The sequence below is a fragment of the Danio aesculapii genome, chromosome 1 (genome assembly GCF_903798145.1).
Source record: "Danio aesculapii chromosome 1, fDanAes4.1, whole genome shotgun sequence".
NCBI lineage: Eukaryota > Metazoa > Chordata > Actinopteri > Cypriniformes > Danionidae > Danio > Danio aesculapii.
In genome coordinates this window covers 36,742,989-36,757,263 of record NC_079435.1, presented here as the reverse complement: position 1 = coordinate 36,757,263, position 14,275 = coordinate 36,742,989, and the positions used below count along the sequence as shown (strand labels likewise).

Here is a 14,275-nt window from a genome sequence, read left to right as displayed (position 1 = left end):
CCGTTCTGATAGGATCAGTTTAATCCAGGTTTTTTGGATCAAAGTGATCCAAATCCTACAAAAAAGGTCTAAAAAACCCAAACTAAAGGTTGATCCGGATTAAAACCAAGATTGCATTACGTGATCTAATTCGATTATGTAATCCGTTTTTTCTTTTGAAAAACCTATTTTCAAAATTTAATCCAATCCCTTATCCAAAATCCTAGTGGATTACTTCTGAAGAACCGGGCCCTGGTTATCATTTATGCATCTGTCCGATGGTCTTGCCTGGTCTTTCGCTGTCGTCACTTCTCCTGTTAATCCTCAACAGGTGTGGCACACAGGTGCCTCTCATTAAAACTCACACCAGCGGCCTATAAAAATGAATCAGTAAGCATTTTTTCTTTATAGTGCTGAAGACAGTCTCTGTTGGAATCATGGTTTCTTTTGGCATTCTCCTTACCTGTAAGTCACATGCATGAAGCTCAGTTTCAGCTTTGCACATTTTAACTTTAACACCAATTAAACATGCTTTATTAAACTGAGTCCTTCATGTTTGTTTGAAACCTACATGTAAGTGTGTTAAAGCAGGGCTGGACCTAAATGCTTCAGGGCTCCGGGATCTGTGTTGACAGCTCTGCTGAAAGTTTCTTAGACTGAAAAAGATGCACTGAACGTTTTACTGTACAATTGAGATCTGGATAGTTTCCTCATGGGTTAAACTTTGTACTAATGTGAGTTTGTATAGATGCACAGAAGTCAGTTCTCATTTTTGTTTTTCAGTAATGGTTCTGAATTCCAGCCTGGCTTTCAGTGAAGTAAAGAAAGTGATTGTTTATGGGGGAAATGGAGCACTGGGCTTAGAGAGCGTGCGCTATTTCAGAGCCAAAAATTGGGTAAGTTGTATTTCAGAAGACCGACCTTTTTGATTGAAAACAAGTTTGCTTATCAGTGTGCCATCAGATGCACTTATGTTTTGATAATGGTTGATGTTATTGTAAGCAGTGTAATGCATTTCTCATTAAATATTAATTCATGTCTTCTGCCCTGTTATGTCAAGATGACCAAGTTTTTTTTTTTTTTTTTATTTTCTCTTCCCCCTCTGTCTCCGTCTCTAGTGGGTTGCCTCTATAGCTCAGTGTCAACAAAGAAGCCAATGCAAATGTTAAAGTTAAGATGACTGAATCATTCACTGATCAAGCCAAACAGGTACGCTATGTAAAAGCATTTATTTTTTTAGTAGAGCCAGTTTTATTGGGTAATTCCCAGAATTAAGGCAGCTCAATTCTATGGGGATGAAATAAGATTAAGTGTTTTTTTTATTTAATGAATCATCACTATGCTGGCCAATTCATTTGTTGGCTGCACTGACTGCGTACCACAAAGTACACTAGGGGAAGGCTTGTAAAGAATCTTTATACAATGCTCTGGACTTCTAATTTTCAGTATGAGGTGTTTCCAAATTTTTATTTGGACTGCTGAAAATGGTTGTAAACCTTCTCATAAAATAAAAGCAGTTAAGGAAACAATGCAACAATTAAATGGAGTTTTGATGCACAAGTTATACAAGTGTTTCCCAACCCTGTTCCTAAAGGCACACCAGTAGCCATCAACCCCTTCCTAATAAAATGCACCTGAATCAACTCGACAGAACATTTATAGAAGAGATCCCAAAACCTGAAATGAATGGATCAAATAAGACATCCACTTTTATTTTTATTTTTTTTTATTTTATTTTTTTTTTTAAATGTATTAAAGCACTGTTCATGATGCGGTTCCAAGTAATTTGTATCTGTTTATACCCTCTACCCCCTCATAGGTAACATTGGGGGTTGGTAAGCTGTTGGGTGATGAGAAAGTTGATGCCATCTACTGTGTAGCTGGAGGTCAGGCAGAGGGCAACGCTAAAGCCAAATGTTAGTACTAGTACTGTTAGTACTAGTCCTAAAAGATTCTCAGACCTAATATGTGGTGGTGTTCCATTTTATTTTTAACTCTGTATAATTTTTTTTTTGCCTCAGCTATGTATAAATATGCTGATCTGATGTGGAAGGAGAACGTTTGGACCTCCACCATTTGTAGTCACCTAGCAACCAAATACCTGAGAGAGGGGGGGTTGCTCACTCTGACAGGAGCCAAAGTAGCGCTGGGGCCAACAGCAGGTGTGTGGGGTCGTTTTTTTTTTTATTTTTTATTTTATTATTTTTTTTATTATTATTATTATTATTATTATTATTATTATTATTATTATTATTATTATTAAATGTGGCATGACTTGTGTTCGATCTCTCCTATTCTAGAGTCTGTTAGTTTTGGTATGGCAAAGGCATCTGTACATCAGCTGACCCAGAGTCTCAGTGGGCCTAACAGTGGTCTTCCTCCGAGATCTGTTGCTCTAGCGATCCTTCCGTGAGAAATGCAAATATACGGAGTTAACTCATTTGTCCATTTATCGTTGTTTGACTTTATTTATTTATTTTTTTATTAAAGAGTAACTTTGGATACACCTACAAATAGAAGAATCATGCCTAATGCTGATGTCAGTTCCTGGACCCCACTTAACCATGTAACACAGTAAGTATGTGTATTAGAGCATCTATTGTTTTGCCTGTGTGGATAAAGTGATGATGCGCTCCATTCTAGGCTGTTCTTTAAGTGGACTATTGGAGAAAGCAGACCTCCTTCAGGTAGTCTTGTGGAGCTTGTTACTACAAATGGCAGAACAGTAGCTACCCCTATTAAAAGCCCTTAGCATATTAATCAGCTGTCAGTCTCCCAATAAAAACCATTTTAAACCGTTATTTGTGCTGTCTTTACTTCACCTGCTCACAAATCACTCGCATGTTTGCAATTCAGTCATAATGGGAAGACAGACTGCTCTGTATTAAAGCTCATATATGCATGCATACATACTCACACTTGGTGTGTTTTTTTTTTTTTTTTTTTTTTTTTTTTTTTTCTCTCTCCCCTTAAGTTACTATGTATATTTCACCTTATATCATAGACAAATTCTAATAAAACTAAAGGGATGACTAATGTAGTAGTGGTAAAGAGGAAAAAAAAAAACCCACTGAGTTGATTACAAACTAATACAATTGCACAATTTTTGTTTGCATTACCCTGCATCTTTAATTTTTAAAAGGTCATCAAATAAACTTAACCTTAATCCAAAACTTACTTGCATCAGCTGAAAAGTCTGGGTTATTTATATACAAAATTATTTTAAAGACGTAAAGAATTATGCTTTGGAAGCCTTTGCTCTGGTTTAACTGCAGAATCATCCTTTAGGTGTGCTTCCAGATGTACTTCCAGGCTTCAATCTCCGTCAAATACAACTTCTAACTCTCTGCACAGTTTGTCTCTATTGTTTTCTCTGTGATAACAATATTATAAATTGCTATGATTTCATGTTGTATTCTTACCAAAAAAAATCATTGTTTGCATAGCCTTATTTACTAACAGAACCACTGACAAGTTTTATTCCACAAGAAAATTCCAGCTAATTTTTTTTAACTTTTTTTTTTATTTATTTATTTTTTTAACTTCTCCACTGGTTTCAGGGATGTTTTATATGAACAGGAAGTGTTCAGTCTTTTCCATGTGTCGGGGTTTTACAGTTGTATGGGTATAATGTTCTCCTCCACATAGGTTTCCTCCAGGTGCCCTGCTTTCCCCCACTGTCCTAAAAACATGCATGCTGTATAGGTGAGTGGGGTAGGCTAAGCTACTGTAAATTAGCTGTAGAGAATGAATGTGTGGAGTGTTTCCCAGTGCTGGGTTGCAGCTGGACGGGCATCTGCCACATAAAACATATGCCAGAGTAATGGCAGTTCATTCTGCTGTGGTGATCCCTGAAAAATCAGAGACTAAGCAGAAGAAGAGTGAGTGAGGGTATGATGGTACAACTGGCTCTGTAGTCCAGTTGAAAATTTGCTTGAGAAATTGTTGGGCAGCGCGCTCGCCTCACAGCAACAAGGTCGCTGGTTCGAGCTTTGGCTGGGTCAGTCCCAAGACATGCGGTACAGGTGAATTGGGTAAGCTAAATTGTCCATAGTGTATGTGTGTGTGAATGAGGATGTATGGTTGTTTCCGGGTGATGGGTTGCAGCTGGAAGAGCATCCACTGCGTAAAACATATGCTGGTTGAGTTGGCGGTTCATTTCGTTGTGGTGACCCCGGATTAATAAAGGGACTAAGCCGAAAAGAAAATTAATGAATGAGTGAAATATTTGTTTGTTGTTTTTTTGTGAAATGAGGCTTAAGATTTTCTGAAAAAATGATCTCCCTTTCTTTTCTTTACTAGGTGTTTATTTTCCCTTAGTTTCTTGTGCATGTATCTGCAAAATGGTTGTTAACCATGTTACCACACTGTTTTTCATATTCTGGACAACTATTTTTTTGTTTGCCCCACTCATGCTTTTTACCACAGAATTCACATGGATGCACAAGTCTGTTTGACTGGTCAAAAAGTCTGCACTTCATCAGCTTTTTGACCCTCTATGGTCATCACATTCTCTTTTGAGAGTCATTCTTGCATATTTTTTGAGTGTCAAATCAATCTCTCTTGTGGTGTTAAATGCTGGACAACACTGCACAAACAATAAGTGAATAGTTCTGCCTGTATAACTCTTGCATCCAGGAACCCCATAAATGCAAACACTACTCTCCTACATAGTATAATTTGTAATGCAATTTACAAAAGCTGTTAAAGCATGCTGGCCACAAGCATTTAAACTGAGGTCAATAATCTTAAGTTTTGTAATAAAGGCAAACCAGGCTAAAACATTAAAGGTGCTGTATGTAAGTTTTTGATTCTTCTAAAGCATAAAAATACCATTAATGTTTGCAGATATTTAAGAAACATGCTAAGTAAACATTCTTGTTTATCTGAAAAACAATGCTAGGGTCAGATATTCTCCTTTGAAAATGTGTTTTCCGTGCTGGAACGTTGTCTTTGTTTTGGTAATTTTAACCTGCCCGATACCAGTTTAGCCAATTATATTTCAGAACCCCGGGTTGCCTTGGTGGAAAACCGCATATTTCATTTATTCATTCATTCAGAAAGGCTCTGAAAGCATGCGTCTGTGACCGAAATGCGACCACTGGTGGACAGTAGCAGATTTAGTTCTACATGAGGTTATTAATTAGCAAATGATATAAATATTACAAACATAAACATTAGGTGAGCAGGTTACATTTTAGCCCTGTGTCCTAACACCATGCTTCGTGATGAGATACGCCGTGATGAGCAATTTGGCTGTTTGCTCTAGATGAAACAGGACAGAAATTTAAATACAGCCATTCAGAAGCACAGAATATGCACTCACACACGGAATGGTAAGGTTTATAATCTAGTTAACACATATTAACCCTCTTTAACATTATTAAATGTACATGTTGAATCACTGATATGTGTTGGTTTTGAGTCACAGACAGTTCTTAAGTTCAATTTCACTTGCTTTATTTTATTTTCAAGATCTGAGGTGAACTGCAGCTGCTTTCAGTATATTGCAATAAATGTCATGTACAATGGCATTCAAACTAACATTGTTAGCATTTAACGCTGAATAAAGCACATGGGGTTTATCTGAGTTGATCATGTCATCAAGTTTTCTGTTGTTCACCAGTGAGAAATAGAACCTGTTTCCATCAATTCGAGGTGTTGGTTAGGACAAAAACTCGCTCCTTTAGTGAAAGAAAATATTCCTTCTATCGGGTGCCGTTGCTTGTTTAGTACAAGGTTTTAATCACTCGCTCCTGTCCTAAATCTGGCAACCTGCGGTTGCGTTTGTTTTGATCCAGGAGTGCAATACCTACAGTAGTTCAACCACTGGGTGTCAAACTTACACACAGCACCTTTAATGTTCTCTTACCAGTCCATATATGATATACATGTGTATGTATATATTTGTTTTTGCAAGTGAAAAAGAAATTAGTATTTGACAACCAATTAGATTGCTGAAATCAGCTATACATTTTTATACAACCGAACTGTCAAGTGAGCTGGTGAACATTTTTATTTTATTTTGTGAAGTCATCTATGAGCTTTTAGTTACTTTATTTAAAGCAACTTACAAAGATCTGATTATCACCAAAACTCTGTATGATATTCAGTCTGTATCATGATCTGTATTTCCTTATGATAAACGCACAATGCTTTCCATAGCCTAATTATTATTTTTTAAAGACACTCATATACTTATTTGTGAAATATTAAAATATTTTTCAAACAAATTTGGTAAACAAAAATTGCAGCTCAGGTTGCACTGCACCAGGTCTGCATCCAGACCCCTCACAAATCTACACAAATCATTTACCTCAAAAGACTATGGCTACCACCTGCTGGAAGTTACACAATTTTAAATAATTCATATTAATGTGACTAAAAATAACCATATATGGTAACTTCACTGACATTGATTTCTCTCTTTATATAGAGTTCTAAAGGCTTCTAATAATCAAGACCTCCAGAGGTTTTCCAATGAGTATTTCATTGAGAGCTCAACACTTATAACGCCTCTAAGGCCCCATTACACAAATTTTTTAATAAAACTATCCATATCCACATTGGTGTTTCACCTAGCATTTCTGAAAAGATCTCCATCCACACTATACTGCTGAAAATGCACAGCACGTGACCACACACACTCTGGCATGCACTGCAGAGATGAGAGCTGAGCAAGTTGAACTGTTCATCGAGGATCAACCTCCGTATCTAATCTCACTATGTTTGTAAAATGTGATATTTAATTAATCTTGTCTCTAACATTCCCTGACTTTGGTCTTTTGAATCTATTGCTTGTTTTCAGGTAATGTGTTTTGGCTGAGCGCAAAGATAAGTTAATATGGAAAGTCACGTGGTGTGCTCACCCAAGTAGAGTTCCGTAAGTTTGGCCCCTTTGTGCTGAATTTTTCATTTTATTTATTAATATTACTTTCTCAGATGGCACACCATTGGAAACAGCATGCATTGTTGCCATCGATTTGTTCCCCAATAAGGAAAAATCCAAGCCTCCATCCACGAGTGATATGGTGGACAAGATGGCAAGCACAGTCGCGCACTTTGAGGATATTCTAAAAACTGAGTTGACAGTGATGCAGAACGAGTTCACTTCTTACATGTCAGTTGTTCAGTCAATGTGCTCCAAACTGGACCTTCAGGGGAGATGAGGGAACAAAAGACAGTTGTTGCAGATCACGACAGATGAGTAACCACGCTGGAGCAACAGGTAGTGGATTTACAGGATGGTAGTAGGCAGAGCAATCTACGTCTGGTTGGATTGCCTGAAGGTGCCAAAAAGGACGACCCGATTGTTTTTTTCAAAGGATCGCTACCGATGTGACTCTAGCGGGCAAAGATATAGAAGTAAAACAAGCGTATCGCGTGTACACAAGGTTCTTCTCAGATTGCGCTAAACCATACGTTTTCCTCTATAAATTGCTGCGCTACACGGACAGGGACCTCATTCTGCGAGTTGCCAGACTCCACGCCCCATTAAAAACATCCGATGGAGCATCGCTGTTTTTCTTTCCAGATTTCTCTCCACTCACCGCAAAAAAAAGTGCATTTGAGGCAGTTAGGAAGGAAATGAGAGAAGCTGTTATCCAAAACTTTTTTTTATCCTGCAACACTGAAGGTCATTTTCAGTCAGGGTAAACCCAAAATGCTATACTCCCCAGAAGAGGCAAGAGTTATTTTTTTGAGATCTCATTCACCTAGCAGCTCTTAGTAGGCTTGAACTGGGCATTTGCTGTCTAATCAGCCTTAGGTGGATGGTAAGGCTAGCCTGTTCATTTCCTAGTTACTAGAAGTATTGTTTACTGGCAATGTCATTGTGTGCCCTGATTTATGTTAGTTTCTAAATTATTATTAATTATTATAATTTTTTTAAGAGATACTACTTAGTCAATGTATGACTATGGGGCCAATCTTGGTGCTTCAGTATTGTGCAGGTTTTTGTTGACGCCACGGATCATCTTAAGGGGGGTAGGCAGACCAAGGTTTGGACTAGATTTGATCTGCCATAGTTCATGGGAATGTGTTTATGTTTTTTCAGTTACTGACAGGAAGGGTGGGGGTTAATGGTAGACTCAACTGGTTTTACTTGCAAAATTGTATTTTGTCTTATTATGCAGCAATTCTGTTTGATACTTATGACTGATCTTAATATTCTGAGTTGTAACATTAATGGGCTAAATGGCCCGCACAAACACTGGTTTCCTGGATTTTTTGCGAAGAAGAAAGATTGAAATAGTGTTAGTTCAAGAATCCCATTTGAAAGAGAATATACACAGGTGTAATAATAAGTTTTATGAAGTGGTATCTCACTCATCTGTGAAAACTAAAACTAAGGGTGTCTTAATATTAGTGTGGAGGACTTTAAATATTACTATTTTAGATAAAGGTTGTGCTACAGATGGTAGAATAACACATATAAAAGCAATAAGCCCCTGCTACTTCTGTCCCTACATTTTTCTCTGTTTTATCAACTTATCTCTTGAAATTCTTAGACTTTGATATTGTAATGGGTGCAGATACAAATTCTGTAATGTCACATATCCTAAACAGACCGTGACCAAAGGAATCATACTCTCAAACTTGTTGTTCCTTGTTCTGAAAAACTTTAGCAATGCTAAGTCGTTCACTTTCTTTTCTGCCACTCATAAATCCTATTCACAAATTGACTATATTTTCATATCTACTTCTCTATCTTCAGCTGGTTGTGATGCAGATATTTGTTCCTTATCCTTGTCGAATCATGATGGAAATTTGTGCAAATTATTTTTGAGCCTGTGGCCATCTCGTGCCACCAGATGGTGTTTTAACCCTAAATTGTTACAGTATGAAAACTTTTGCAGCCAATTCAGAAAAAAAAATTGCTAAGTTTATTGAATTTAACTAAGGCTCAGAAGATAATCCACGAACACTTTGGAATGCAGTTAAAGGATTTATAAGGAATACCTCAACTTTATATGCCTCCTTTCTTCAGTAAAAAAACCCAAAAAGATTTCTGAACTGGAATCACAGCTGCAGAATCTGACTAGAGATAATCAATGTTGTTTTTCAGACAATACACTCAGCAAAATCATGGCGGTTAGGTCTGAACTCAATTGATTACTGAGATCCAGGGCAGAATTCCTCATTCAAAGCTCCAGGCAAAATAATTATTTAGCAGATTAAGCCATCTTTTTGCTCTAAGATTACGCAGCAGTAAAATCCCAATCTGGGTTTATTATGACAGACCCCAAAGATATTAACATTGTCTTCTAATGATTTGTGATTTATGACAACTGCTGTGCACGTTTGTTTGACCACCGGTGTAGTGAACTAATCAATCTAACCCATCTCTCCTCTCTTATTTGCCCTATCCTTGGAACCTTTAACCCAAGCAATCCGACAGTCTGAAACTATTTCTCCTATAATTATACAGAATACTCATCATCATATTTCTTTCTTTGCTAATGACATTTTATTGTTTTTGTAAAAAGCCGTTACATTCTATCCCTCCCGTCCTAAATTTATTTGATCATTTGGATCTCTCTTGGGTTTAAAATTAATTGGAATAAGTCCTGTTTATTTTCCCTCAATTCTAAAATTGATTCGTTGTCCCCTCCTATATCTATCTCATTGGTTCAAAACTTTAAGTACTTGGGGATAGCTGTGTATCCTTCCCTGCAGGAAATCATCTTAAAAGACTATAATAGTATTCTAGCTACAGTAACCTTAGATTTGGAAAACTGGTCACGTCTTCCTACCTCTTTTCAGATGCGTATATCAGTGATTCAAATCAATGTCCTCCCACACATTAATTTATTTTCTTCTATGATTCCTCTCTCTCCACCGGTTGGCTACTGGAAGAAACTTGATGCATGTGTTTCACTATATAAATGGGATGGGAAACCTCCTCTCATTAAACTGACAATACCTTTCAACGATGTATATTACATGGAGGTCTTTCTTTTCTTACCCTCAACTTTTTCTCTCCGCATTTTATCAGTTTGGTTTGATCCTGACGCTTTTGTGTCTTGGAGAGTAATTGAGGAATTATTTGTTTTTCCATATAAATTATAAAAAATATAAAATTGTTTTTTCAGGGGTCCCACTTAAACTATGTAAATCTCAGTTTGGTCCTATTGTAATCCGTCTTAGCATTCACCTATTTTCAACAATAATAACTTTTGTCAGGTAGTACTCCATTTCAATGTCCGCAGTGGTCTCATAATAAAGTAAACACTCTAGGAGATATCTATGTTGAAAGTGGTTTAAAATCCTTCCAGAACCTTAAAACCAGAGTTGTATGGTAACGAACTAGAACTTGCTCGATACTTGTGGATCCTGACACGAGCGTGCCTGAGGTGCGAGTTTTCTCCACTGTGTCTATTATGGATTACCTGTGATAACTGCGTATTATGGGCATACAGACTGTAACCGCAGCTGTTCCTCCCGCCATCGGTGAACAGAGCTTTCATTTCTAAAGCCAATCGCAGCCCTTTCTCTTGAGCAGGTGAAGACAACAACCAATCATAGGGGTGTAAGACCTCGCCTGTCAGCAATCAAAAAGTAAGCGGGATGATATTTACATTCGTTTATTTGCTATAAATGCTCATGCTGTCTTCTGTGCATGTATTGGAGTTTTGTTTGATACATTCAGAAAGAATGCTTTCTTTGAGCAGGTCAAATTAAGGGTATAGTTCATATATCTTACTGCTGTATTAATGTTATGAAGAGTGACCAGATGAATTGTATAGTCCTTCTTTGGCATGAAGATTAACTTAATCCTGAAAAAACTTTCCACTGCATTTCATTGCTGTCATTAAAGGACCTGCTGAGATCATTTCAGTAATCATCTTGTTAGAATGGCAGACTTGTTAAAAGGAGGGTAATGCTTGAAATCATTGTTCTTGTATTGTTAACCATGGTGACTTGCAAAGAAACGCATGAAGCCATCATTGTGTTGCATAACAATGGCTTCACAGCCAAGGATATTGTGGCTACTGAGATTGCTCCTAATTCAACAATCTATAGGATCATCAAGAACTTCAAGGAAAGAGGTTCAATTCTTGTTAAGAAGGCTTCAGGGCGTCCAAGAAAGTCCAGCATGCGCCACAGGATCATCTCCTAAAGAGATCCCCCTTCAGCTGCAGGATCGGAGTACCACTAGTGCAGAGCTTTCTCAGGCAGCAGGCAGCAGTAAGGCGAAGATTTTGGAAGATGGCCTGGTGTCAAGAAGGGCAGCAAAGAAGCCACTTCTCTACAAAAAAAACATCAGCAACAGATTGATCTTCTACAAAAAGTATGGCAAATGGACTGCTGAGGACTGAGGTAAAGTCATATTCTCAGATGAAGCCCTTTCCGATTGTTTGGGACATCTGGAAATAAGGCTTGGCTGGAGAAGAAAAGGTGAGCGCTACCATCAGTCCTGTGTTATGCCAACAGTAAAGCATCCTGAGACCATTCTAGTGTGGGGTTTCTTCTCATGAAATGGAGGGGGCTCACTCACAATTTACCCCAAAAACACAGCCATGAATAAAGAATGGTACCAAAAAACCCTCCAACAGCAACTTATTTCAACAATCCAACAACGGTTTGGTGAAGAACAATGCATTTTCCAGCACGATGGAGCACCGTGCCATAAGGCAAAAGTGATATCTAAGTGGCTCGGCGACCAAAATGTTGAAATTTTGGGTCCATGGCCTGGAAACTCCCCAGATCCTAATCTTATTAAGAACTTGTGGTCAATCTTCAAGAGGCGGGAGGGCAAACAAAAGCCCACTAATTCTAACAAATTCCAAGAAGTGATTATGAAAAAAATGGGTTGCTATCAGTCAGTATTTGGCCCAGAAGTTGACTGAGAGCATGCCCAGTCGAATTGCAGAGGTCCTGAAAAAGAAGGGCCAACACTGCAAATACTGACTCTTTGTAAAAATGTCATATAATTGTCAATAAAAGCCTTTGAAATGTATGAAGTGCTCGTACATATATTTCAGTATATCACAGAAACAACTGAAACAAAGATCTAAAAGCAGTTTAGCAGCAAACTTTGTGAAAACTAATATTTGTGTCGTTCTCAAAACTTTTGGCCACGACTGTACACGTTTTTTTAGATCAGGTATGGGGGATGTTTAATATGTCTTCTAAAAATCCTAATCACCAAATGATTCATTGGAAATTGCTGCATAGATTCTACTTGACTCCAAAGAAACATTTTTATATGCATTTCTCATCTTCATCTAACTGTAATCTCTGTTCACAAGGATCTTTAGGCACTTTTTGACATTTTTTTGGGGAATGTCCCTCTCTCATTTCCATTCTGGACTCAGCTCTCACAGGTCTATCATATTTGGAGGGAACTGAGATATGTTTGACTCCATGACATTTTTTTATTAATGACTTTTTGGGACCTCAATTTGTCTGTTCAACAAAGATGTCTTCTGTTAACTGCTCTCACAGCAGCAAAACAAAATGCTGGTCAACCGCTGGAATCCTCCTCACACAATGGACAAACAAACCTGGACTGTGTATTTGTTGGACATTCTCTCAATGGAACTCTCAACTTCTCGTATACATGGAGCTAATGCGAAAACAGTATGGGGCATTCAACTTTTGATGTTATAAAATTTTCTTTGTAAAAATTGTAAAGTTATTTTATAGATTTTTTTTTAATTTATTCATATTTTGAAGTCTATCTGGGGTGGGAGTGGGTTTTAAATTTCTACTTGTTTGTTTGTCTTTTTCTTGTTTCCTGAAAAAAAGTTAATATATTAATTTATGTAACCGCATACACTGATTCTGCACATTTGACTGATTGCTTGCATTTATTTCCTATAATGTATAAACTTATTGTACGTTATACTTTTATAATGACCATCATTGATTATTAAAACTGATATTCAACAAAAGAGAGGGTATGATTCGTATTTTTAATGAAAATGAAAGGAGGCTGTTATGTTATAGGCTCTGTTTTGTTATAAATAGGCTACTTAATATTGAGGAAAAAGCCCCAATGCAGCCCCGCCTGCATTTTCAGATGTCTTCCGTTCCATTTTTGGTGCTCAAAAACTCTGGCGTAGTGTGGACGGAAGGCGTAACCATAGCAAAACTTATAAAATTACAATTTTTTTAAAAAAATTTAATTAAAATTTGTGTAAACAGGGCCTTAGTCGCTGACATTATCTTCAGCAGGTATGGTGTGAAAACTCTAACTGTAGACGGCTGCTTCTCACTCAGGGCTCTCTAAGCTAAAGCTACGGTCACACCGGGCTTTGTGTGTGCGAAATTCTGTCGTGCAGGGCTGCGAAAAGGGGCGGGATTAAACAAGATGATTAGACATTATTAAAGCGAGCGATTGCTCAATGTTTTTATTTTCTGTCCAGAGAGGTCCTGTTTTGATCCTCGATTGGTCTCACACAGTCAAGTGGCGAGATTTCGCAGGTCAGAGTTCACCAAGCTTGAACTTTGCACTGCTGCAACCTGCGAAATTTAACGCATGACCCCGCGTTTCCGGTCTGATGCATTCGCGTGCGTTTGAATGGAAGTCTATGGGAGGAAAAGTCAAGTGTGACCGCACCTTTAGATTGTCACCAATGGGCGGGGCAAAATGATTGTCAGCTTAATTAATTTGTGTTAGGACAATGTGAAGGACTTGTGTGGAACCCAGCAATTTATTTACAGTGTACAAAGGGAGAATATCAATCAAAGTGAGTATAAAAAACGAATAGAACACATTTTTACCATTAGAGGCTGTATATTCACACACTGTTCCCACACATCTGTGGTTTTTGTTAGATAAAGTGTTGTATTCAGTATGTTCTTGAACGCGTGAGAAAATAATAAAAAAAAAAACATTTATTTAGTTGATTTTTACTTTATTGATTTCTCATTAATTTCTCAAGTATTCAATCTGATTGAATGTTTGAATTTAAAGATTTTATTCTGTTCGCCCTCAAAGGGTTTGTTTAGCCAATAGAAATGAAGTTTTTATTTCATCTGAAATATTTTTTTTTAAGATAAACATTAGAAGAGCAAACTGTTTAGTTGAACTATTTAGAACAGCAGTGTATGTATTTGTATATTTATGGTTGTAGTACATTTGCATTTATGCATTTAGCATTATAACAGAAGTTACAGTTAAATATTTTGGTTATCATGTTTGCATCTGTCCGATGGTCTTCCCTGGTCTTTCACTGTCGTCGCTCCCCCTGTTAATCCTCCACAGGTGTGGTGCACAGGTTCCTCTCATTAACACTCACACCAGCGGCCTTTAAATATGAATCAGTAAGCATTTTCTGTAGTGTTG

At 37.5% G+C, this 14,275-nt stretch overlaps 1 pseudogene; it reads left to right on the top strand.

The window, feature by feature from the left end:
* Window positions 1-395: 395 nt before the first annotated feature.
* On the top strand, window positions 396-2,780 carry LOC130247051 (dihydropteridine reductase-like; annotated as a pseudogene).
* The last annotated feature ends 11,495 nt before the right edge of the window (window positions 2,781-14,275 follow it).